The sequence below is a fragment of the Buteo buteo genome, chromosome 7 (genome assembly GCF_964188355.1).
Source record: "Buteo buteo chromosome 7, bButBut1.hap1.1, whole genome shotgun sequence".
Lineage (NCBI taxonomy): Eukaryota > Metazoa > Chordata > Aves > Accipitriformes > Accipitridae > Buteo > Buteo buteo.
The window spans coordinates 13,935,939-13,958,827 of NC_134177.1; the positions used below are offsets into that span (position 1 = coordinate 13,935,939).

At 42.2% G+C, this 22,889-nt stretch overlaps 1 protein-coding gene across 2 annotated transcripts in view; it reads left to right on the forward strand.

The window, feature by feature from the left end:
* Positions 1 to 22,889, forward strand: part of OSTN (osteocrin) — a 111,196-nt gene that overhangs the window by 55,292 nt on the left and 33,015 nt on the right. The window contains exon 1 of one of the 2 annotated variants that reach the window (XM_075033240.1): positions 3,087 to 3,255. The exons of the other annotated variant lie outside the window; for it this stretch is intronic. The gene's annotated coding sequence lies outside the window, so the exon portion shown is untranslated. Of the gene's footprint in view, positions 1 to 3,086; positions 3,256 to 22,889 lie in introns of those variants that run through there. 2 annotated transcript variants of the gene reach the window in all.

The following is a 22,889-nucleotide window of genomic DNA, read 5'->3' on the forward strand; positions in this document are numbered from 1 at the left end:
TGTATAGGAAAGAATGGGCTGGAGTTAAGTGATACATAAGTTAGCTGAGATCACGTCTGGGGAAGGCACATGTTGAATAAAGATCACCAGTCTCACGTTTGGTTTCCTTAGTGATACTACAAATAGCAAAAGCAAGCCAGAGAAGATTGCACGAGAGCGTTAAAACTGTGCTTCTCTCCGGTCATGAGGATGTGAATCTGTCCAGTTTGGCATGCAGGTGTAGTTTCAGAAAAGCAAAAACATGACCATGGGAAGAAAGTAGCATAGATGGTCTAGCTACTGCTGAATCCCCTAAACCTGGGGCCTCTTACTCTAGATGTACTCCTGCTTTTTCTGGATTTTGAGATAAAAAGCTGAGTTTGTTGTGATTTGTGTTTGCTACTATCACGCAAGAGATAAATAATACTTTTGAAACTTTCCAGTAGGATGTAGATATGGGGGAGTGAAACATGAAATATGCAAGAAATAAAGCATAGCTAGTTAAGGTTGGTGCCATACAAGTTCCACATATTAAACAATCTAAGTCTTAAAGAGGTTACAATACAGTGATATGAACAATTGTTATGGTACTATTTTTATTGGGGTTTGTTGACAGTAAGCTGTAGTCAAAGTTTCCTCTCTTTGCTTGATAATGCAAGACATAATGTCTATCAACATATGCTTTTACTATTTTGCATTATAAGCAAGTATCTTGATCAAAAGACATTTCTCTTCTGCTAATATAGCCACTTAAGGATGGGGGAAATGACATGGAGTTGACAAAAATGGTGAAATAGTGACTTCAGATAACGTGAAGGCTGGCAAGTTTTCGGTTGCCTTTATGTTGATTTCATGGTGATTACCTGGAAAGAGAAAGAAAAAGAGAGAAAAAACTTAGCCATCTGGTGAATTTGGGACAAAATAGATCACTCCCATAAAACTTATTGAAACACCCCCAATATTGGAGGATACTACCAAACACCTGGATGGGCTAGTCTGTACCATGTGGAGTAGTGCCAAGTTAGAGACACCTGTGCTAGCTCTGAACAAACTATTGCACCTGTATTATGCAGCATAGTATCACGTGGAGCCTGTAGCTCTGCCACGTTAGCCTGGCTCTGCAGTGGGCTGCTTCTCCATGTCTTTCAGTAGTACTAATTTGCCAAGTGGAATAGAGCACTGATGTGTTATTCTGGATTCAGGAGCATCTACAGTGGGATGGTGTTAGCCCCACGTGGACATGCCCTCAATATGCTAAAGCATTTTTCTCTCTGATACGTGAATGAGTGATGGTAAAGATAGTACTGATAAGCAGAGATGAGTGTGGACAAAAAAAAAGTAACTGAGCTTGTTTGGGTGAAAGTCAACAGCATGTGGTAAGCTGAACTATATAGAGCTAAGGGATAAAACTCTGATTGTGTGCACAGAGCCCAGAAATGGGCAGTGTCCATGACCAGACTGGGGTCTGGTCAGTTATGTCAGATCAGAGTGAACCTGACTGTGTCCCAATTTATAACAGCAGCGAGGGGAGAGCAATGCTGTGCAGTACTGCCTGTGCCCCAAGCTGATCTAACATTTACATCACACCATTCTCATGTCCTGTGAGTACTTTGCAGTTCTTTGTGGTTTCTTCTTGGTGGATATGTTCATCATCTCTTTGTTGTGAGACTAATGAACCTATTAACAGAAATTCTGACAATGATTTGAGAAAATCAATGAAATAAAAAAAAGGCTGTTAGCACTTAGTATGCTTTGCAAGCGCACTACTTTGGAAGGTCATTGCTAACAGAAGGAATTATTTTCCTCTTGTCAATGGTATGGCTGGAAGCTGTTAATGTCATGCAGCACTGTACTGGCCTAAGAGAAATGAGTGGTGTGAAACCTGCCAAGTTTTATTCAAAGGGCTGGTGTCCATATCAGAAACCTTGCCACCCCAGTGAACTTATGGGAAAGAGTGAAAAAGGAGTAGGAAAAGAATTTTAATATAATCATTTATGTGTGGTTGGGTTTTTAGCAAATTCTCATTTTTTAAATGAACTGAAACATCAGCAGTACAGTCTTGGATGTTCAAGCATTGGTGGTCAGAGGGTGGCATTGTACTCTGCCAATGTAAGTACAATCCAGGTGTATTAGACAGGTGACCTATGGAGATAGAGACGTTTTAATGCCACTCTACAAGGTACTGGTAAGATATCTGGAGATGAAGCTGCAGCACACAGTAGAAAGGCTCTGGAAATTTTTTGAGTGCAGGCTGGCAGTGTTTGGGATGGGGAATCAGTGGGACAGGAAAGGGTAACAAAGGAAGACAGATCTCAAAAGGAACCCAGGGCAGAGCAAGAACTGATGTTGACCATGTACACTGGGGTGAAGAGCCAGTTAGTTGGGATGGCAGAGATTAGCTCCTTCCATGTGATCTAATAAATCTTCTTGAGAGACTGACTAGGCAGAGTGGAGAGCAGGGCAGAGCAGGCTGGGTGAGAAGACTGACCCTGTGGTGAAGAGCTTGAGGAACAGGGGTTGGGCCAGAGCCAAGGTAAAGGTAAGGTAAAGGTAAGACTCTGAGAGGGCATAAAAGAACATCATTACAGGGTCAGGAGGAGTGGAAGCGTGTTTGAGATGCCTGTGGTGTAAATCATTAATGATTAATAACTCCGTTAGTGCCAGAAGGCATTTGCCAGGTTGGGTGTCTCCATCCTGTGTTCTCTATGGTGCTATGATAAATACCATTGCCTTGACCGAAGTGGGAAGTCAGCCTGGATGGGGCAAGAAACATGAGAAGATGAGAATGAAAATAGGAGATGTGCACTTCTCAGCCACCCTGCTCTAGAGATGACAGCCTGTACAGAGTGACTGTCCTCTGTGAGGCTGGTGGAGGTCTGTAAGTGGAAACAACCTCCCATGTACCTAGGAAAATCTTACCAGAACACAGTCATGCCATGTTGTTCGGAGTGCTTCCCTGCTTCCCCTCTTCACTTGCGGTGCCTTTGAACATGCCCCAGACCATTTGGCAGGAGAGCCAAGAGATACTGCAGGAATGCCTGGAGGGCTGTCCTGCCAGACTCTCTGATGAACTCCTGCCAACCCAGAGAAACAAGGGACAAGAGAGCCGCCGAGGTCAGAGATGGACTGAGCTGCTAAGTTCTTTTAGACTGTAGAAACAGGACAATTTCCCTAGAACTCTCCAACTCATCATCATATTTGGATAGTCTGCTGGGCTTCCTGTACAACCGTGTATTCTCACTGAGCATCTTGAAAACATTTTGGCCACCACCACAGGTAAAAGTTCCCTTCTGTTACTAATATTCTTTGTCCTGCATTTTAATTTAATTTCCCCTATCATTCCTTCTTTTTCCACTGCACATTTCCCCTTGAAAGCTAAGATTGCACAAACGGATGTATATTCTTCCTCCCCAAGTGCATGTAGCCTTTTCTCTGCTGTTTGAAGAAATTAAAGTTTGGGCTGAAGTGCACCTGCAATTCCCATTAATGTAACAGAGTGAAACCAACCTGCTGGTAGAGAGAAAGAAGCTCTGAACTCCCTTCCTCTGACAAGAGATCTTGTCGGGGGAGGAAAAGGAAAAGACCCAGAAGATGGTAGGGAAGTCTGCTTTCCAAGCAGTGGCCGTACATTGGGTGTACTGGCTGCCGATGGAGCCTGCATGTCCAAATTCTGCTCATATGCTTTAAGCCTAGGCTTACCGTTAGGTGCTTTGCTCTGAAAAGGCATACAGTACAAACCCCCTGATGCTGGCTAGGGTATTTAATCCTGTACTGGTATCATCCACAGATATGTGATCCAGGGGGATGAGCTAAAAAATTCTGCAAATCAAACTGTACATGTTGAAGCTGTATAGAGTGGAGGAAAAGGAAAAATGAGGGGATGAGAGGAAGGGAAGAAAGTACCTTCTTTTGAATTTAGTTCTCATGTTGAGTAGTAGAGGTCAGAAAACAACTTCTGCTATGGTTGTTTATGTCCTGATTATCCATGTAGGGCATTTTGCATCTAGAGTTGCAGTTTAGGATTTTGGTGTGGACAGAAATATGTTACATACCAGTGAAGAAGTCTAAAACAAAGAGGAGGCAGGCAAGCAGAACAGCGAGCAAATGGGAAGTTTGCTGCTTGATAGTGCAATGCTAGGGTGTAATTCTGGTCCCCCAATCCAGTAAAACAAATTAAAGTCTGACAGAAGCAGTGCGTGAAGAGCAATTCAAAAATAAAAGTTTTTGACAGTTTAAGTACCATGTTCCAGCCAAATCATTCTTAGCAAAGTGAGTAAAGTTATTTATTAAGAATAATGTTCGTGAGGAAATAACTTCTCTATTTTTTCCTCATCTATCTGTTCTTTCCTAGTATACTTGTTGGTTGCCAAATAATTTGGACAAGCACATATGTAGCGTGCTTCTGCTTTTGTTCATGCAAGCTGTTCCTCATTTGATGTTTGTGGCATATCCAGATGATAGAGTATTTTCCTTCTTTCTGAAAGGAGTGACTGAAGCGTTGTGAAACTTGGGCACTGTCAGTAAGGCTTACAGAAGAACACACTAATTTGGGTGAAGAATAAGACAAAGTCTCCAAAGAAGACCACGGATTCCAAGTGTTTTGTATACTGTGTCCTGTTAATAGATCAAGCCCTGAAAAGTCACTGGGGACAATGGTGGGTGGGGAAGGTTGCACATACTGTGCTATGCAATGCTCGTCTAGACTTTCCCTTCCAGTAAGTCTTTACCTTCCTGCTCTCTAACAGGATTGTGAAAACCCATCTGGTTTTTAGCTATCTTGCCAGCTCTGGTTACTAAAGATAAAACCAGTGTATAGGACAAGATTTGTCTTATCTGAATGGTGGATCTATTTTGCTTTGGGTATTGCTGGAGCTGACTCATGAGGAAAAGATGAAAAAGTTAAGAAAGGACGTGGCAGGTAACTGATTACAAAGTGGCCATGAGAGTCTTTTGCAAGAGTTACAGGATGTGGGAATTTTCAGACTGTCCACCTATGCTGTCTCACGTCTCGTGCTGAGAGCATGAGGGCTGCGTGTTTCCTTTCTGTCCCTTGTGAGGTAGCTCACATTAATGAGATTCCATGTAGGACCTCATCTCCTTCAGCTGCAGTTTCTCCGGAACCTTTGTGTGATTACTGTCTAGTAGCAACTGTAATGTCCTCCTCCTGCTTTAGCCTTTTCTCTCAGAGCTCTGCTGCTGACAGTGCCTCATGATTAGTACATAAAAGGGGTTGTTCTCTACGCTTCTCCATGGTAGAGGCCTGTGTGATCCAAAATACTCTCCCAGCTCCCCTTTCTGTACGCAGTTGGTAGATAGTGCTGCCTCTTCGCCAACTGGAGCAGATCAACACCTTTCACATCACACCCTGTATTCTCAGCTGTTTTCAAAGGATGGTTCTTGGTCCCTTGTGCTGGCACCTCAGCTGGGAATTGAGTTCAAGGCACTCTTGCACATCTTGGTGGTGGGCAGCAGTCTTGAGGACCGGCTTCTGCAGCACTTACCCACTTCTGGGCAGAATTCCAGTCATACTTGCAAGGTAGTCTTCGCTGTGTTAGGCAATCAGAGGGGTTTGCTTTGATGTAGGAAGGGTAGGTAGGAAGATATTGAATCAACACAGTCTTTGTGATTGTTTTATATGATGTGTATTCATGTGGTTTGAATTTCAGCATCTCAGCAGTTCATCTGAAAATTGGAAGTAGGCAGAAAGAGCAGAGGAGGCTGTGGCATTGAAAGGAAAAAATGCAGAACAGAATTTCAGCCTGCAAGATAGCTGGATTCAAAGTGTGTTTTTCTTTTTTTCTTTCTTTAGAATAGGAAATGAATACCAGATTCCAAACCATATTCCTCATATAAATCAGCAGTAGCTGTTAAAGCTGAATGGGTGTAAACAGGAGCAAAACTGGGCCTTCAAAGTTCAATAGGAATTGTGGCTAGTGAGTGCAGTTTGTGAAAAGGCAGGCTTCCTGGTATATCAAATTGCTGCTCACTGTTGCATTTGCCCTCTCAGTTTCAGGGACTGACACCCCAGCACCATCCGGCTTTACAGTTCGTAAGGCTGGGCATTTGCAGATCCCGGTGAGCCAAGAAAGCAGGATCTGCAAGGAGAACAGAAAAAAAAAGAATTGAAAACCAAAAATAAATCTCGTAGTCCAGCTGGCAAATATTCCCAGGCCACAATTGTCTTTGGCACCCCTCCACCCCCCAAGGTCTCCAATGGTTCTGAGGCCCCCACCACAAGAAAATCAAGGGTTTAAAAATACAGTAATTAAAGAAAATCCTGATGTCATTTGGGTTTGGGAGTCTGTGGAGGTTAGTGTTGTGTGAGCGTGTTTGCACATATGCACCCTGTTTTGTTGAAGTCTGAACTGTTCAATGACTGAAACCATCTAGGCAGAGGAAGGGTATTCCCACCTATACCTCCTCACTCTGAGAATGTGGGAATTTGTGGAAGAACCTTTAAGGTGGCAAGTCCCTCCCTTGCTTTGTGCCAGCTCCACCCTGCTGACCTGCATGGTCACGGTTCCTTTGAAAGGGTGAATAAAACATGGACTATATTCAGCTTCATGCGGTAACACATTTGGTTTGACCCAAGTGAAGTTGCTTGTGGTTGCCTCAGATGTTCTGTATATGAGTAGGGAGGTAATGGGGAGAGCTGTGTTTGTATCTATCTTAATTTTTGGACCAAACCTAGGCAATATGCTTACTGAAGCCTCACCTATAAAAACAGGAGAGAGCACGTTCATCTGATCTATCGGTGACTGAGTCTCAGCAGCAGTAAGGATCTGTTCCCCTCTCAGTTCTATTGGCATCCATTACAGAGAAAGCAGTCTTGACCCTGCTACCTTTTTCTTTCCAGACTGGTTGGGAAAAGCAGTTACACTGGATTCACCCTCACTTTTGGGTTTCCAGAAGATACCTAGAATGGAGTGCCAAGCAAGTAGCAGATGCATTCCTTCTCTTTGGGAGGTGCAGGACTGCCCAACACAGTAAAATGTGATGCTTTTGGCTCTGTGTGCTGTTGTGATTGTTGTCTTTATTTCACAAAGGGTTGATTCTGAAGTGGTTGAGTTGAAGGCTGCTTATTATAACCGTAGCTGATTAGAGTTTAGGCTGGCGCAAGTTAAGTATGCAGAAATTAAAATGATGATACAGGACAAAAACATACTTCCCCTCCCTCCCATGTCAGGGAGATAATTCCCCTCTTTTGTGTGGTTACAGGCTTCTCTAACGTTGATTTCAAAGTATTCAAAACCTGGTCTTCCCTGGCAGCAGCCTGCCAGCCCTCCTCTGCATACCTTATTCAGGAAGTATATGTCTAGTTCAGCAGTTACCTCTTTGGCTTCTTTGGAAAGGTACTTGAGAGTAGAGCAGATACAACTAATTCTTTTGAGCTAATTCTTTTGTACTAATTCAACTGATGTAGATGCTGACTGATGTGGATTCAGTGTATCTGACAGTTTATAACTAGCTGATTGAGAAGTATGAGCTAAGACAGTTCAGTTTCCTTAAAATGTATAATTTATGATAGTTTTCTGCCAATTTTGTAACAATTGCTTTCTTATCACTGGATGAAGCCTCATGCCTTGCTCATCCTCCCCAAACTGACTAAGGAGAATTTTCAAAAGAGTCTTTTCAAAAGAAAAGAGACAGAAACGATCTTTGAGGAGAGACAAGGTATAGAAAATTTCTACCCTAAAAAGGAAAGTTTCAGAAATGAGCATCACAAAGCAGGATTATTACAGCAGACATTGCTTTTTGCTCTTATCAGGGTTTGCTCACAATAAATTCTTTATTCTCCATGTTCCATGGCCAAGTGGTGGTGGTGTTCACTGGTGGAATAAAATAGTTGAGCACTCATTGCCAAGGTAGAGCCTTTTGCAGCTAACCCCTGATGGAAGCATCAGCATTTCTGCACTGACGGAGTGAAGGAACTGGAGAAGAGGCAATTTTTATGAAATACATGGTTCCTCTTTCTTTCCTCCATTGCAGGCGATGTATAGATGGGACCAGATCTTCAATTCTTTCATCTTTTGCTTATATGAGCTTTAAAACTCTCTTGCTGCTTTCTTTTCAAGGATAACAGCAATGGTAGTCACCTGCAGATAGTTTAAGAAAGCCTTACAGCATGTAATTGCTGACAAAAGCCTAAGTAAGGCTAGGGCTCAGGGAATACAGCCTGAGTCCAAGTTCCCTGTTTCTCTGCTCCCTGAAGGGGAGATGGCCAAAGCTGCAGTCTCGTTCTCTGGGAGCAATCCTCAGACATCAAAGGGCAGCAGGGAGCAGAGTGAGTAGCCGTAACCCTTCCTGCGGAGAGACCGTGCTCTCTGCTCCAGTGAGGTCTAGCTCACAGACCATTGCTTTAGAAGTTACTGGCACGTGGCATCTGGATCAACCTCAGAGCACGTTGTGGAACAGGCAGCGAAGATGCACGCTGGGAACTTCCAGTACAGGCTGGAAGACAGTCAGCATCCTACCAAAAGGTCAGGATAAGAGTTTCGTGTCTCGCAGAAAGAGCATTTCCCCTGTGATGCTCGCTTCAGCATCACATGAGGGCAAGCTGATCAGGTTCTTAATCTGCCTCCCGTGGCAGCCATCTCACTGCTGAAAAACTCCCTCTGCCTCCTGACCTGAGCCCAGCTTAGCTGCTGCGGATCCGGCAGTACGTCTGTCAGCAGGAAGGTGACAGAAGAGATGACTGAGCACAGCAGCGTCTCTTGTGCGTGGTACAGATGGGCACGAGCTGTTGTCTCCAATGGCCGTCGGGAGCTGCCAGGCTGCTGTAGCAGACCTCTGGGAGAACAAGTTCAGCCTTTGTTGCTGCTAATGGTTGCAGGCAACTGATCTCTCTGTGGAAGTGCCATAAATGAAGAAGAGTAATTTTACTATTAAAAATACTAAAATCTTCCATTTGGAAGAAAGGGGGTTTTTTTGTTTGTTTTTAATTGCTATTTATTTTTCTCATTGTGCCCTAAATATATATAGCACTGTCCAGCTGGCTGAACCACAGAGCAGAATGAAATATCTGCCCCATCTATAAAGGCACAAACCTATAAAGTGCAGATGACAGACTGAAGTCTCAAATCTTTGCTCATTCACATATATGGAAGTTTTACCATTGGCTTCAATGAGACCAGAACCAGGATTTGGCTTATGTGAAAGGAGCATTAGCCAAATGAGCACAAGCACATGAGTCAGAAATTCTGGGTTGATTCCTGCTGTTCCCACTGTTTGGCTGATTTCTTCACTGCTCTCTGCCTCAGTTTCCCTTATTTATCAGTGCATAATAGACTGAGGTTGTCTCACCTAATTGCCAAGATAATTAAATTAATAAAACTCACCTTACATCTACTACTGTTTTTGTAAGAGGCTTTTGAAACTCCATTGGAGGTGCACTAGAGATGCACTTTTGCTGGCATAAAACTTGTTTGTATCATAAGGATTATCAGCTCTGTCCATGAGTTTGGCACACTCTGCTCATTCCTGACAGTTGTGTCTGTGACCATGGCATCGTTTATCCCATAGGTGTTCAGGTACAAAGAAGCCACAGTCACTACTTTGAATAAGTGTCTGATTTTCTAGAAAAGTGATGAGAGCAAGGAGCTTTCCATTTCTCCCATAGATTGTAGGTTGGTTTTGAGAGGTGTCCAGCTACAGAAGCTCTGGAGACACAGATCCAAATAAGACAAGGTCACCACTGCAGGGATATTACTGCGGTTAGTACAGGCACCGTTGTGACCATCTAAGGATTTAAATGCATATGCATGGCTTACTAGATAAAGCAAAGTGGGAGAAGGCACTTGGTGGATATAACTTGGTGTTATTTTTGGATTACTTCAGCTTCTCTCTCAAATGCCATCTTTGTGCTTAGTGGATGGTTTATCTGACTGTATTGCTGTGGTTAGAGTGCAATGCATAGGACAGCATAGTTTGAGTTAACAATAATAATTAATAAGAGGGCAGTACAGTAGCAATTGTTGTCCCATGATTCAAGCACAGCATCTCTACTGTTAAGATACAAGGGTTTGTTCTGGGCCCTAGAGGCTTTGTGTCACTTTTCAAAAGCTTTATTTTCTTATTTTTTTAGCTTTATTATTTCAAGATCCTAAGGTCTCCTGCCAGACTTAAATTATCTTTTTTATATTTGTTTGGCTTCCCATTGAAACCATCCATTCATCCAGTTTCCATAAAACCCCTAATAACTATTTTAAAGTTTTTGTTCTTGGCTCTTTCCAAACCTATAAATACTGGTTTGAAAACCCAAGCTGAATTCTGTGCAAATAATCCTCTCTACCACCCCTTCTCCTCTGGTTATAAGAGGGGCCTTCAGTGTTGTGCTTCCCAGCACTTGTTAGTTATCAGTGGTCCATATGCCTCTTATTTGAGGGGAAAAAAAGGTAGTTGTGGCATATAAGCAACCCCATGGATGATGTCTCAGAGACATGATGGTTGCAATAACAAAGGAAAATAGCAGCAGGTAAATTAGTTAAAACACAATTGTGCTCCAAAGGTATCTTTTCTTTCTGCCCATATTTACCATATGCATGCCCCTGAGTGAGGAGGCTATTATGCTTGTCAGCAGCTCTCAGCTTTTGTGTGGCAAACACAAACCAAGCCCAACCCTCCCCAGCGAGTGCTGTTAGTGCATGGGGAAAGCCCTGAGAGACTCATGGCTTGCCCCCTGAGATCTTCAATCTTGTGACATGCTGGGTTGTCCTGGTGAGAGGAGAAAGCATAGCCATGTCCTGGGGGGGCTGACCCGTGCTGCTGTGTATCTTGAGAGACAGCGTGGAGGATGAAGCAGTAGAGAAGTCCCAGCAGAGTATCAGTCTCTTGGGGAGACATCGTTGTTTAAAGATCTGGCTTTTGGATGAGAAGCCAGCCCTGATGTCTTTTTCCTGAGATTAAGACTTGCTGCTGATATCTAAGATGACATCTGCTTGTTATGGGAAAGTTTTGTTCTTCTTGTCAAAAAGCAGACCCTTTTTTGCAAAGCTAATCCCTTAGAAGTTTCTCGCTGTGCTTGTACCGGTGGCGGTATGGAGCTAAATCAGGATACAGCGAACTTGCATGGACTTTGCACCAAGTCTGCCAGGAGAGAATTGGGTTCAGTCTCTTGTCTTTGTGTTGTGTTGGCTGCTCTTCGCATTGTGCAGGTGCTAGGATGCTGGGTCCTGACGGCAATGGAATTGCCTTGTACCAGCTTGTGCAGTCACAGATACTAGATTTATTGCAGCTAACCAGAGGCAGCTCTTCTCTTAACAAGTACCTGAAGTGAAGTGAATCCAGGATCAAATGTGCATTTTGTGTCCTTCACAGATGCTCAGACTAACTGCTGTCACAAGCAGGAAGGCAGATCTAGAGCTATTGAACTAAATGGAAAAAAATCCATATGTCTTCAGAAGCTTTGGATCCTCACCAGATATAAAAGCAAATCTCCTGATATACTTTTTCGACATAGAGACACTGAGTGGGGCCTCCAGCCAACAACTGAAAAACTGGGGCCTAAAATTAGGCCCCTAAAATACCAAGAGCAGTGAGTGGTTCCAACTGATACCAAGTTAGGAAAAAGGGCCTGAAATAAACAGATTCCTCAGTAACCAAGATCCTGTTTTTGAGACAAGTGTTCATTCTCACAAATCAAAACAACAAGAAACCAAAAAGAAAAAAGAATGAAAACATCAAATCAAATCCCAGCAAACCGATGATATTATCAGCCAAAGCATGTCTTACTAGAATGTTTTCCAAAATTCCTCAGGGAGTACCAGTGAGCCATGAAGAGGATATTGCTCTTTTCTGAAGTTTTAGATTGGGGTTTTCTTGGAACACACCACATTTATTCATGTGACAAATCTGTTCTTCTGTTAGGTCATGTAACTGCTGTATGGTTCTTTTGTCCCTTGTGAAGTTTCTTCCTTTTCCAGGCTTATGCTATAAGACATATTTTTTTTTTAAAGCATTTTTCTTGTCATCTTTTTGGCTTTGTAATGGACAGTATGATTATTTGTCTCATTTGGCAGGTAAAGTGAGGAAGCAATTAGCAGCAATAAATACTCTGTCGAGAGGATAAGATTGATGTCCAGGGACTATTGTACCTTGATAGGTGTGTGTACACATTGTTCAGTGCAATCCTGTTCCCTGGCTGAAATTGTTGGGAGTACTGAAATACAAATGTCAGAAAATAGGAATGACAGCAATCCTGAGAACATCTCCGATTTGTTTAGAAACAGTACTTGGATCGGGTTTTCAGCCCTCTTCTAAGTTTGTGGTGGTGTTCCTTTCTGTGTAAGATGAAAGTGGCCATGATATTGCATTTTGTATTACTTTTATGTCTCAATTAGGAACATCTACTTTATCATTTCAGGATGAATGACTAAGCAATAAGGCATAGGAAGCCTTACAAGATTATTAGCTCTTTTTTTTTTTATTGTGTACATAATTGTTGCAGTGGCTTGATCATCTAGTATATATTTATTGTTGTACTTAAACTGCTGTATTGTCCCAGCACCCTACTTGTCAGTCAAGATCTCATTGTATAGTTGCACAGCTAGAAGACAGTTTCTGATCCAGGAGGTCGTGTACCTGCTTGGCTCTACACAAAGAGAGGTGGAGGACTCACACCAGCCTGAACTGTGTAGTTCCCCAAAGTGAGTGCATGCAACAGTGCCAGTGACTTTAGCCATCAACAAATTTTTTTGGTATGTATGTGTAGAGAACTTAAGAGAGTGAGTGTGATTCCTGGCTTAGTTCTCATGCTTTTAATGCAGGATAAAGAAGTAATATCTCTAAGAATATGCACCTTGAAATCCGTGTGTGAGGAAGCATGTAGAGGGCACCCTGAAATATGCAGCAAAGAAAAAAGATGTTTCTCTGTGGCTGTTCAGTACCAGAAATACAAAGTCTTCTTAGTTCTGCACAATCTCATTCCTAAGAAACTTTTTTTTCTGTTCTTTCTTCCTATTCTGTCTATGTGAGCTCCCATTGGGTACCACACCACCAGACTGCCCTGGTAACTGCAGACAGGGCAGATGAGACAGAGCAAAGAAAACAGAGTTAAAGTACTCCCAGGGCAGGAGAACTGCTATACAAGGCTAATAGAAAGTCTGATCATCCTTACAAAATGCAGCAGGAGCTTCCTTTTTTGACAAGACATCTGAACAAAGGCTGGGTTTCTCCCGGCACTGCAGTCCCTAATGTTGTGCATCCTCTCTCTCTAACTAAAGAATTCACTAGTCCCTGTAATTTGAGACAGGAAAGAAGCTGAAGCTTCCAGAAGCCCTACTGGCAACCTGCTTTGTAGTCTAATTAAGAGGGAGGTGGTCAGAAACTAGGGAGACTGGCACTGTTGCAAAACCCTAGAGAGACCCTGACATAGAAAAAGGGCTTTTTGCAATGCTCCGCATAGTACAGCCTTTTCCATTTTAAGTTCAAGTGCAGTCACGGTGGCAATAGTGACTTGTTCTGTCCAGTGTCAGTTTATGATGGAACATAAATGTAGTTTTAAAAATACATATTGGGTTTAAATGCAGCTCAAAATGTCAGCATATTACTCTGTGGTCTTGCAACAGCAGTGTTCTAATAAAATCATAGCCCTCCAGCTTCTGGAAGACAACACAGAGAATGATATTCCTCTGGTACTGTAAGTTATATTTTCCCTTTACAGCTCTGGCAGATTTCTTGAAAGTTCAGTGATATCCAGACAAAAACAATCTTAAGCAAACCTGAACTCTGCCTAGAAAGCAATCTTGATGTCACCTATGTTTGGAGCTTCCTACCTCTAATTCTAACAGAATGTTTTGATGATTGAAGGGTTTTTTAATGTGTGTGTGTGTGTGGCAGGAGATGTTACATTCCTCCACCTCCATTCAAGCAGCATGCTGTGGCTGTTTTAGTAAGGAGCTATTCCTACTCCAAAGACCTCCAAAGGCACCCATGGCATTGTACACATAGCTCAGTGATGCGCAATGGACACTCCAGTGTCCACCTGGACTGAGCTGCCCTCAGAACCTGGACAAGCTCAGACTAGAGAGACAACGTTAACTGAGATGAAGGTTATTCCATCCATGGGCCACCTGAAGTCACGGAGAGTCCAGTACAAATCCTCTCTTGGTTAGGTCCTTGGGTCAGCCTCCTCACAGGGAAGGAAGGAACACTGAAAACCAGAAACTAAAACTTCTGTCTTGCACTGCAGGTTGCTGGAAAATGAGGTCTTTCTTGCCAGCTGGTTATAAAAAGGCAAATGTGCAAGTTGTGTAAATCACAGAATAATCAAGTCTTACATGAGATTGATATTGCAGCTGCATAAAGTAGTTTTCTTATAATTTCCTTGGTTTCCCAGCAAGAGACATGCTGGATTCTCTCTTTGTTTACATATTCAAAATGGATGCCTCTGCTTTAGCCTAACACAAGTTAACAGATGCTGACTTAGCGAAATGCAAGCATTTGGTTTAGCTTGGTTCTTTCTTTGGGTGGTGCATGAAAATTAAGTACAGTAAGAACTGGGTTAAATTTTTCAAATCTTAAAGCTGATTAATGTGAAAATAAGTTTGTTTTCACAGAGGAAGGGAAAGAGTATTTTAAATCATTGCAGAAAACTTTGCACTATTTCCAAAATTTGGAACTTGCCTTTCTTTTCCATCAAAAATAATCACATTTTGAGGAAGTTCTCAAAATCATTAGGCTATTAAAAATACTGTGAGCCTTTTCAATGATAGGGATATTTGCCTGCCACAGGAGATTCTGACTTTAACTTCCAATTTACTTTTTTCCCTTTAGTTGCTTTAAGCATTCCTTCATTCTTGGACACATTCTCTCAGACTTTACTTTTATATCAACCCCAGTTTAACCCCAGATTGCAGCATTTCGTTGTATAACATCGCTTCAGTTAAACACTCTGGAGTGCATCACTGAGGGAGTGCTGTACTTGAAGGATTTGTGCCAACTAAGATATGTAGTATCTCTCTGTAAAATAATTTATTTAACTTTGTTCAAAACATTAAAAAGTATGTCTTTTTCTGCTGCTGGCATCATTATGGACTAAGTATCAACTTCATTCTGTGAAGGTAACAGACCCGGTGTTGATGAGGCAGGCTTCCCTAGACCTATGCTGATTCTGAGATCAAATTCAGATTTGAGCAAATTCAAAGTTGTGAGGCATTCAGAGTTGGAGCAGGAAACTTAAATCAGAGGTCTTTTTCATCTGTAACATGTGGGTATGGCAAGAGGGTTATCCATTGGAAGACACACATGGTATTGTAAAAAGATAAGTGCAGTTCAGTTCCTCTGTCTTGTGGGTGCTGTAGTTAGCAGAACTCCTAATTCAAATGCCATTGTCTTCTGGAACCAGATGAATCACACAGACTGGCTGCTTCTGTCCCTAAAGAAAGGGAATGCAGCGTTTCCTTCCTTTCTTCAAGGGCCTTGTCTCCTTCATCATCAGCAAGGAAATACTGTCACTTTGGCAGGCAGAAAAGGCAAGTCACCACATTAGCTTTTCAGCCTGGAACCAGTCCTGGAACTGGTGAGGCTCAGGCTCTGGTAGACCAGGAAGAATAAGTCATGCCTTCGCTGCTCCCGAACAAGGTGGCAGCCAGCATGCCAGTTTCAGACACTTGCTTGGCTTTCTGCTTGCTTTCTGCCACATGGGCAACGTCTCTAATGTAACACTCACATCCTGTATGTATTATTGTCTGTCTGTACGCGTAGGTACCCAGACGTGCATTTGCCTTCCAGAATTTAACACGTTCCCACATGCTGTCTGCCCAGTGCACTCCAAGCCTGGGGCTGCGGGGATGTAACACAGCTCAGCTTAGTCTGCGATGGAGGAAGGTTAAACTGAATCAGGTTATCCCATTGTAAACTAAGAGTGCACAAACAAGAAATACCGTAGTCAGGTTAATAGATGGTTAAGTTGACTTGACTATGCCCAAATCCTTTGACTGTCAGGCTGGGGGACAGGAGAGGGTCCTTCTGTTCTGTTTACACAGCTTCTGACATGGCAGGGCTGTGTCTTGCATTTGGGACCACAGTGAGTGATAATCTAATCCTGTGTTTTGCTTAAAACTGGTGCAGTAATTCTCTGAGGCTCCGAAACTGGGGATAATAAAATATCTCATGGTCCAGCTTCCTTGGATTTCGTGAGTCCCTGCAAGCCTGATTACATGGGGCTTCCTAACTTGCTGGTACATCACTTCAGGTATTAAGGCTTTCCCAAGGTGCACATGGCCACGGACAAACGCAGAGCAACAAACCATCTTCATTCCTCTGCAGTGGGGGTGGAACACAGCTTAGCTTCTAATGAGGACCTTGTTGTTCTTCTGCATCTGTCATGCAAGCAAGATTGGCTTGTCACTTTCAGATTTTTGCACAGAGAAGTAAAATCTATACTGCCCATTAAAGCCCTTCTCCTTTAGTAGAGGCAGAGGGACCTATTCTGCCCTGCAAGTAATATTCCTATGAAGTACAAGAGCACTAGTATAAAGTATAGGGCATAAACAAGCCCAGAATCAGATGTTGACCCCACGCAGTGGCCATGGGCTAGGGCTTGCCAGCTGAATACATGGCAAAGAGGGTGCACAGTCATAGCAATTAATTTTTTGCCTCAGGGTGGAATAGCAGACTTCCTCCACTCACACGTATGCAGAGCCAACCCCTTTTCCAAAAGCCAGTGTGCTCACGTTACACGGTGTTCAAAAGTCCTCGCTGTTCCCAGAATATTTCCTTAGCTCGTTTGTCCAGTGAGGGGCACAAGGGAAAGCAATTACTGCGGCAAAGGTGGAAAATGGAGGTAACGGTTCAATCTAATCACCACCCCACTGTGGAGAAAGCTACAGCTCTCCTAACCACAGAGGAGGTGTTTAGTGCTCAGGCTCAAGGCAAATATTTCCTCATCACTCAGCAGCAGTTAGGCAGGATGTGCCAAAGCCAGCCAGGTCTTGCAGCATGAGGAAAACAAGAGCTGCATGGAACTGTCATCAGCAACAAGAGTCCTAGAGTTTAGACTCAGCTCTTCTCACTGTGCTAAAACAGATGACAGGCCACATTACACAGCTGCAGAGATTAAAGTTCAACAGACCTGTGTGCAGAACTAGTGGCTGGTCATTGCATTTAACTCTTTGAAGATCATAAATGACACTTGCACCCTTCTTGTTAGAGTCTAGAAGACATCAACAAGGAATCCCTTCCAGAGGCAGATGTGGCTGGTGCAGAGGGTCCCTTCTGCCACCCTGATGGATGAGGTTCCTCTACAGCTGTAACTGCTCTGAGCTGCTAACTCAGTGCAAAGAGGGGCAGCCTTCCATAACTCACTTTCTCTTGGGATGAGTCCCTGTTACTGCAGAATCAGGGACCAGGCTGGATTTTATGCCTACCAAAGTCTTTGCATCTAGCTGACAGAAGGGAGATAAACCAGGCCAGCCTGACCTCATTCAGATCAGCTTTACCTCAGTCAAACTTGCTGTATCGATACTCATGATGTTATTCCCTGTTTGCACTGAGGTCAGGACACTGAGTGCTGGATTTGTGTCATGAACAGGCATGACAATTATTTTCCTCCAAGTGCTTGTGTTTGTAAAGCATTACCAGGTGGCAAGAGGAGTTTCTTAGGAGACAGCTGCTGTAGCCTGAAAGTGTTTTAACAAGATAAATGTTTTGATGGCTCCAACATGCTACAGTTGAACTATGATCAAACTCTTACACTAGTTCCAGTAGTGGGGATCTTGTATTTCATTGGAATTACATTGCTTCAACTAATGTAATGAGTAAAGTGAATGCACAGCGAGAGACTGGGTTCAGACCTTAGGATAAAGATACAGACCTCCATTGCTCTATTACTTTAAGTATAGTATAGCTTTTGCCTTCAGAAATGTAGGTCTGAAGGTTATCAGTTCTTGCCTGCACTATTGTAGACAACTGCATCCGTTCGCACTGCTTATGAACTGATCAGAATCCAAAGCAGAGCTTTGCTCAGACCCATGTCCTGCATGTTGTAACTGTGTTTCTGCTGGCCAGCAGTAGTTAGGTTCTTTACTTTCTCTCTGGATCAAGTCCAAGAGGTGGTATTTTATTCATTAATAAATTGCAACTTAAGTCCAATTTATGACTAAAAAACTTGATGTAGAGGTTGCTGAAAGAAAACCATTCAAGTGAGCCTTCAAGAAACTTCAGGATAAAACATTGCTTCTCTGTAGATTGATCTGTAGATTTATGTACGCTGATGCCAAACTGCACTCACATATAATGACTGTTCAGCATGGATGCTGTATACTGGCTGTTGGTACCCCATATGCAATTTTCTCAGAGATGTTTTAACTTTTAAGTCCCTAAAAAGTTATTAAAAAGATCTCAATAATTACAAAGGAATTGTACAAGGAACAATTAAAAATGTCAGTTAAATGTTTGCTGTATCAAATGTCAAGTCACATACTTTCATTTAAAGAAATCAGTTTCCAGTAGAGTTCATAACATCAGCAATGACCTAACCAGTGCACCTGACAGCTTGCCTGCCATCTCGAGCTGTAAATCTGGGTAACTAATGGTATATTGAAGAAGAAAAGGTCAATAAATGCAGAAATGTGTGGAGAATCTAATCTTTCCCTGGCACTTGTTATTCCTCCCTTTTCACTCTCCTTTCATTTTAAAATCTGTCACATTAAACTAGTCACACTTGGCAAGAGCCTGATCAGGACAAGTTTCCGATAAAGCTGTATCCGTTCTTGCCACACAGCATCAGATAGACAAAGGCAATACGTGACTGCAGATCTGAGAACATGCAAGAGGAAAACTCTGTTCTGGAAATGCAGTTTAAGGAGGAGTCATAAATACATGTAAATATCTCAAATTTGAGAAAGAGAGGGGAGAGACTACAGAAGTCACTCATCTCTTCATGCACAATTAAAAAGGTTTTTGATGAGTTTGGTTTTGTTTTGAACAAAACTGCTACTGTTGAGAACAGAAATATCTTAGGCTTCTGAGCAGTAGACCTGGTAGTCTCTCTGTCTGCCAGTACATTTTTTCCCTGTAGTGTGCTTAACACTTTGCCCAGTCCAGAAAGAAATGACTCAGTCAAAAGGACTTCCTCCATCTCCCTTGGGTGATTATTCCACAGCCTATTAGGTGTCCCCATTAGGAAATGTTTCCAACATCATTTTCCCCGTGCTTACTTTTAAAGCATCATTCTATGACTAGATATTATCCTAAACAATGCTCTTCCATCATTAGTGTTTCCATTTCTTCTGTACTTGTCTACGGTTATCGTGTCCCAGCATTTCACTGGTGTTTAGTTGAGCTGCAGATGTTTAATGTATTTAACCTTTCTTTGTATGCCAAGCATAGGACTGGCACCAGGATATTTATACACCATTAAACAAGGGTGGCTCCTGTTAAATGTAATTACTTTCTTCTGATGCTTTCATGGTAGAGGTTGCACTAGAGAATAAGGGCTGCTGCTATTCTAAACTACATGGAAAAGGTGCAACTGCTAAACAAGAATGACTTATAAACAGACTATATATAGTAACATATTAGTTTCATATCCAGCCTTGATTTAAGTCCACAGGGGAAGCAGTTAAATTTAATCGATGCGGACCTCACTCTCAAACAAAGATGTTGCATGTATGTGTGCACACAAGAAATTCTAACCAAACTGATGAATATTATCAGGTTTACTAGGATTCTGTATTTTAACTGTAAAGAATATCTCTAAAACCACTAGAGTCTTTTAGACTGTGGGAAACATTGCAAAATGTTACCACACCATGTCTGGATGCATAATATGTATGTGTTTTTGTATCTCAGCATATTTGGGTTTTTTTGAACTTTAAGATTAGCTTTGAATTTCTTGAGTATACAAAGCTCACTTCAGGGATAGTTATATAATTGCTGTATTGTTTATTACCCTAAATTGCTGATATGTACTGTCAACTCAAACTTCAGATATATTTTTTGAATTAAAGGTACGGATGATAGCTCTGTCTCTTATTAAAGTTGTAAACATTTAGCATTTAACCATCTTTAGTTGCTTATAAATTTACTAAGCTTTAGGTCTTTGGGTTGAAATTTCTTATGCCAACTCTGTCTGTCGGGCACAATATGGTATCTGTATGTAAATGTTATGGTCATTTCAGTGGATTTTTTTAGACTTTTCTGAGAACAAGGAAACAGGAAAATGTGATATAAAAGTGCAAGAACAGTCATACCAGGTCAGACCAGACGTCTGTCTAGCTCAGGATACTCACTCTGACAGTGGCCAGTACTGCAAGCATATTTGACACTTCCTTCAAATATTCTCCCAGACTCCAACAATTTGTGGCTGAGGGATTTTAGAACCAGACACAATATTTTGTACTTAATAGTCCTTGAGGGATTTTCCTTTGGTGACTTTGTTTTTGAATCTGTGTAAGCTTTCAGCATCTAGAATACAATCTGGTGAGGAGTTCCACTGTTTAAATACACACTGGTTGAAAAGAGGTCCTTTCTGCGTTTTGAGCCTATTTCCTGTCATTTTCAATTGAAGATCCCAAGCTGTTATATTGGAAGCGATCATTTTGAAGGTCAGCTTCTGCCAAACCCCCTCTTGGTCCTCATTTTGGAATAGAAAAACAGTCAGCTCAGAGCCCTTTGCTATGTAAGCAAAGTAGAAGCATTTAAGATTGTTTCTTCCTGTGTGCATCACTTCACGCTTATTGACACTCAGTGTCATCTGCCCTTTTTCTGGCTAGACACTCCACCTTGTCAGCTTTATCTGAAATTTTCCATAATCATTCCTTAGTACCTTGAATACCTGATTGTCGGTAGCAAACTGTCTTCTCACTATTGTCTGTCTTTTCTGCATCATAGAATCATTTAGGTTGGAAAAGACCTTTAAGATCAAGTCCAACCCTTAACCTAGCACTGCCAAGTCCACCACTAAACCATGTCCCTAAGTGCCACATCTACACATCTTTTGAATACCTCCAGGGATGGTGACTCAACCACTTCCCTGGGCAGCCTGTTCCAATGCTTGACAACCCTTTCAGTGAAGAAAGTTTTCCTAATATCCAGTCTAAACCTGCCCTGGCACAACTTGAGGCCATTTCCTCTTGTGCCATCACTTGTTACTTGGGAGAAGAGACTGACCCCCACCTTGCTACAACCTCCTTTCAGGCAGTTGTAGCGAGCGATAAGGTCTCCCCTCAGCCTCCTTTTCTCCAGGCTAAACCACCCCAGTTCCCTCAGCCACTGTGCATAAGACTTGTTCTCTAGACCTTTCACCAGCTTTGTTGCCCTTCTTTGGACATGCTCCAGCACCTCAATGTCTTTCTTGCATTATTGCATAAAGCTTATTTTTCTCAAGTTAAAAATTTTAACAGTTTTCTTTGAGCAGCTCTAGCCGCTTCATGTGATAAAAAAGAGGAAGTGGGAGTCAGGATTGTCAGAAACATGCATATTGCTATGCCCATAAGCATCCCAAAATTTCATGGGTCATGTAAAAGGGAGTGAAGAAGATGCTTGACAGCAATGATTAAGGACACTGGGAACATTCAGTTTCACTAAAAGATAAGTAACTTCTATTTATGTAACTTTTTATTTGTTTAATTTTGGCTAAAGAATGAAACAGCAGACCCATCACAGACTGAAATTGAGAGTGAGACTTGCTTAGGAATCAGTAGGGTGTTGTATCAGATGTAAAAATAATGTTCCTGGGTTAAGAATGAATAGGAACTAGTCCAGGAAAGCAATTAAGTGAATGTCTAACTGTACATGCCTGAGTAAATATTTTCAGTGGGGATGCATATTCTGAAATTGAAAACCATACTTAAATGCTTTGCTGGACCTCTTGAGGAGTTGTATAGCTGTCTGTAAATATTGAATATACGTGAATTGTTTGAAACGTATGACCAATTTGAAAATAATGTATTTTATCAGTGTGCTTCTGACTATCAACCTTGACTGATCGTTAGTTGTTTGCTTCGCTTTCGTACATCGCTCCCAGATTCCCAGTGAGCTGCAGACTTTGTGGGTCTTCTCTGGGGTCTGGTTTGGTCCCCACTGAAGTCAGTAAGTGGCAAAGTTTATCAGAAAAGTATCAGCAGGAATTTTTCAAAATAAAGTTTCTAATCTTCTCCATTCCTTCCCCCTGTTCCTCTCCAGGAGATCCGTTCCACACAGCCCATGGAATTTTGGCTTCTCATTTATATTTGGAAGAAAAACAGATTTCAAAATGTTGGAATTTCTCACAGGTCAGAAATTCCTTTTTCCAACTAGTTCTACATGAAAGGGACCCAGTGGCTTCTGTGGCACTTGCCTTACCTGTGTAGGATTGTCAGGCAAAGGTAGCAACACCTGGATGGAGGAGGAGGGACTGTACAGCAGCACATCCACCACCTTGTCACAAGGTGAAGCACCCTCTGCCCCAGCACTGATAACTGAGCCTCCTCTTCTCCAATCTGTTATTAAATCTGTCCCAGAATAATAGCTCCTTTGCTGAGTCCGTTTAACCTTTCCAGCTGTAAAGGTAGTGGATATCTTTGTTAGAGATGGGATTCTCAGAAGTTCCTAAGAGGCAGCTGTCAGCTCTCAGCAGCTTTCACTAGGACATTTCAATCGTACCCTGCCAGTAAGAGGGAATTTTGAAGTGTGCCAGGAGGCATTGTTCCTTCAGATGATAATTTTTCCCCAACATAAAAGAAAAAAAAAAACAACAAAAAACTAGAAGTAGGAGATTCCAGTTAGTAGAAAAGGAATGAAAATAGTCCTAATGTCTGCCTTTACGCAGTCCCCGCAGCTATTGTTTTGCCTTTTAGTGTGTCATTTCTGCTGTCCACTCTCCAGTCTTTTTCTGTTCCATTTCTTGGGAGAATAGAAGAAAGACAAATTTCACTGAAGTGCAGTAGAAACAGGGATGAGGGGAGACAGGAAGCTTGTTTTACATGGGA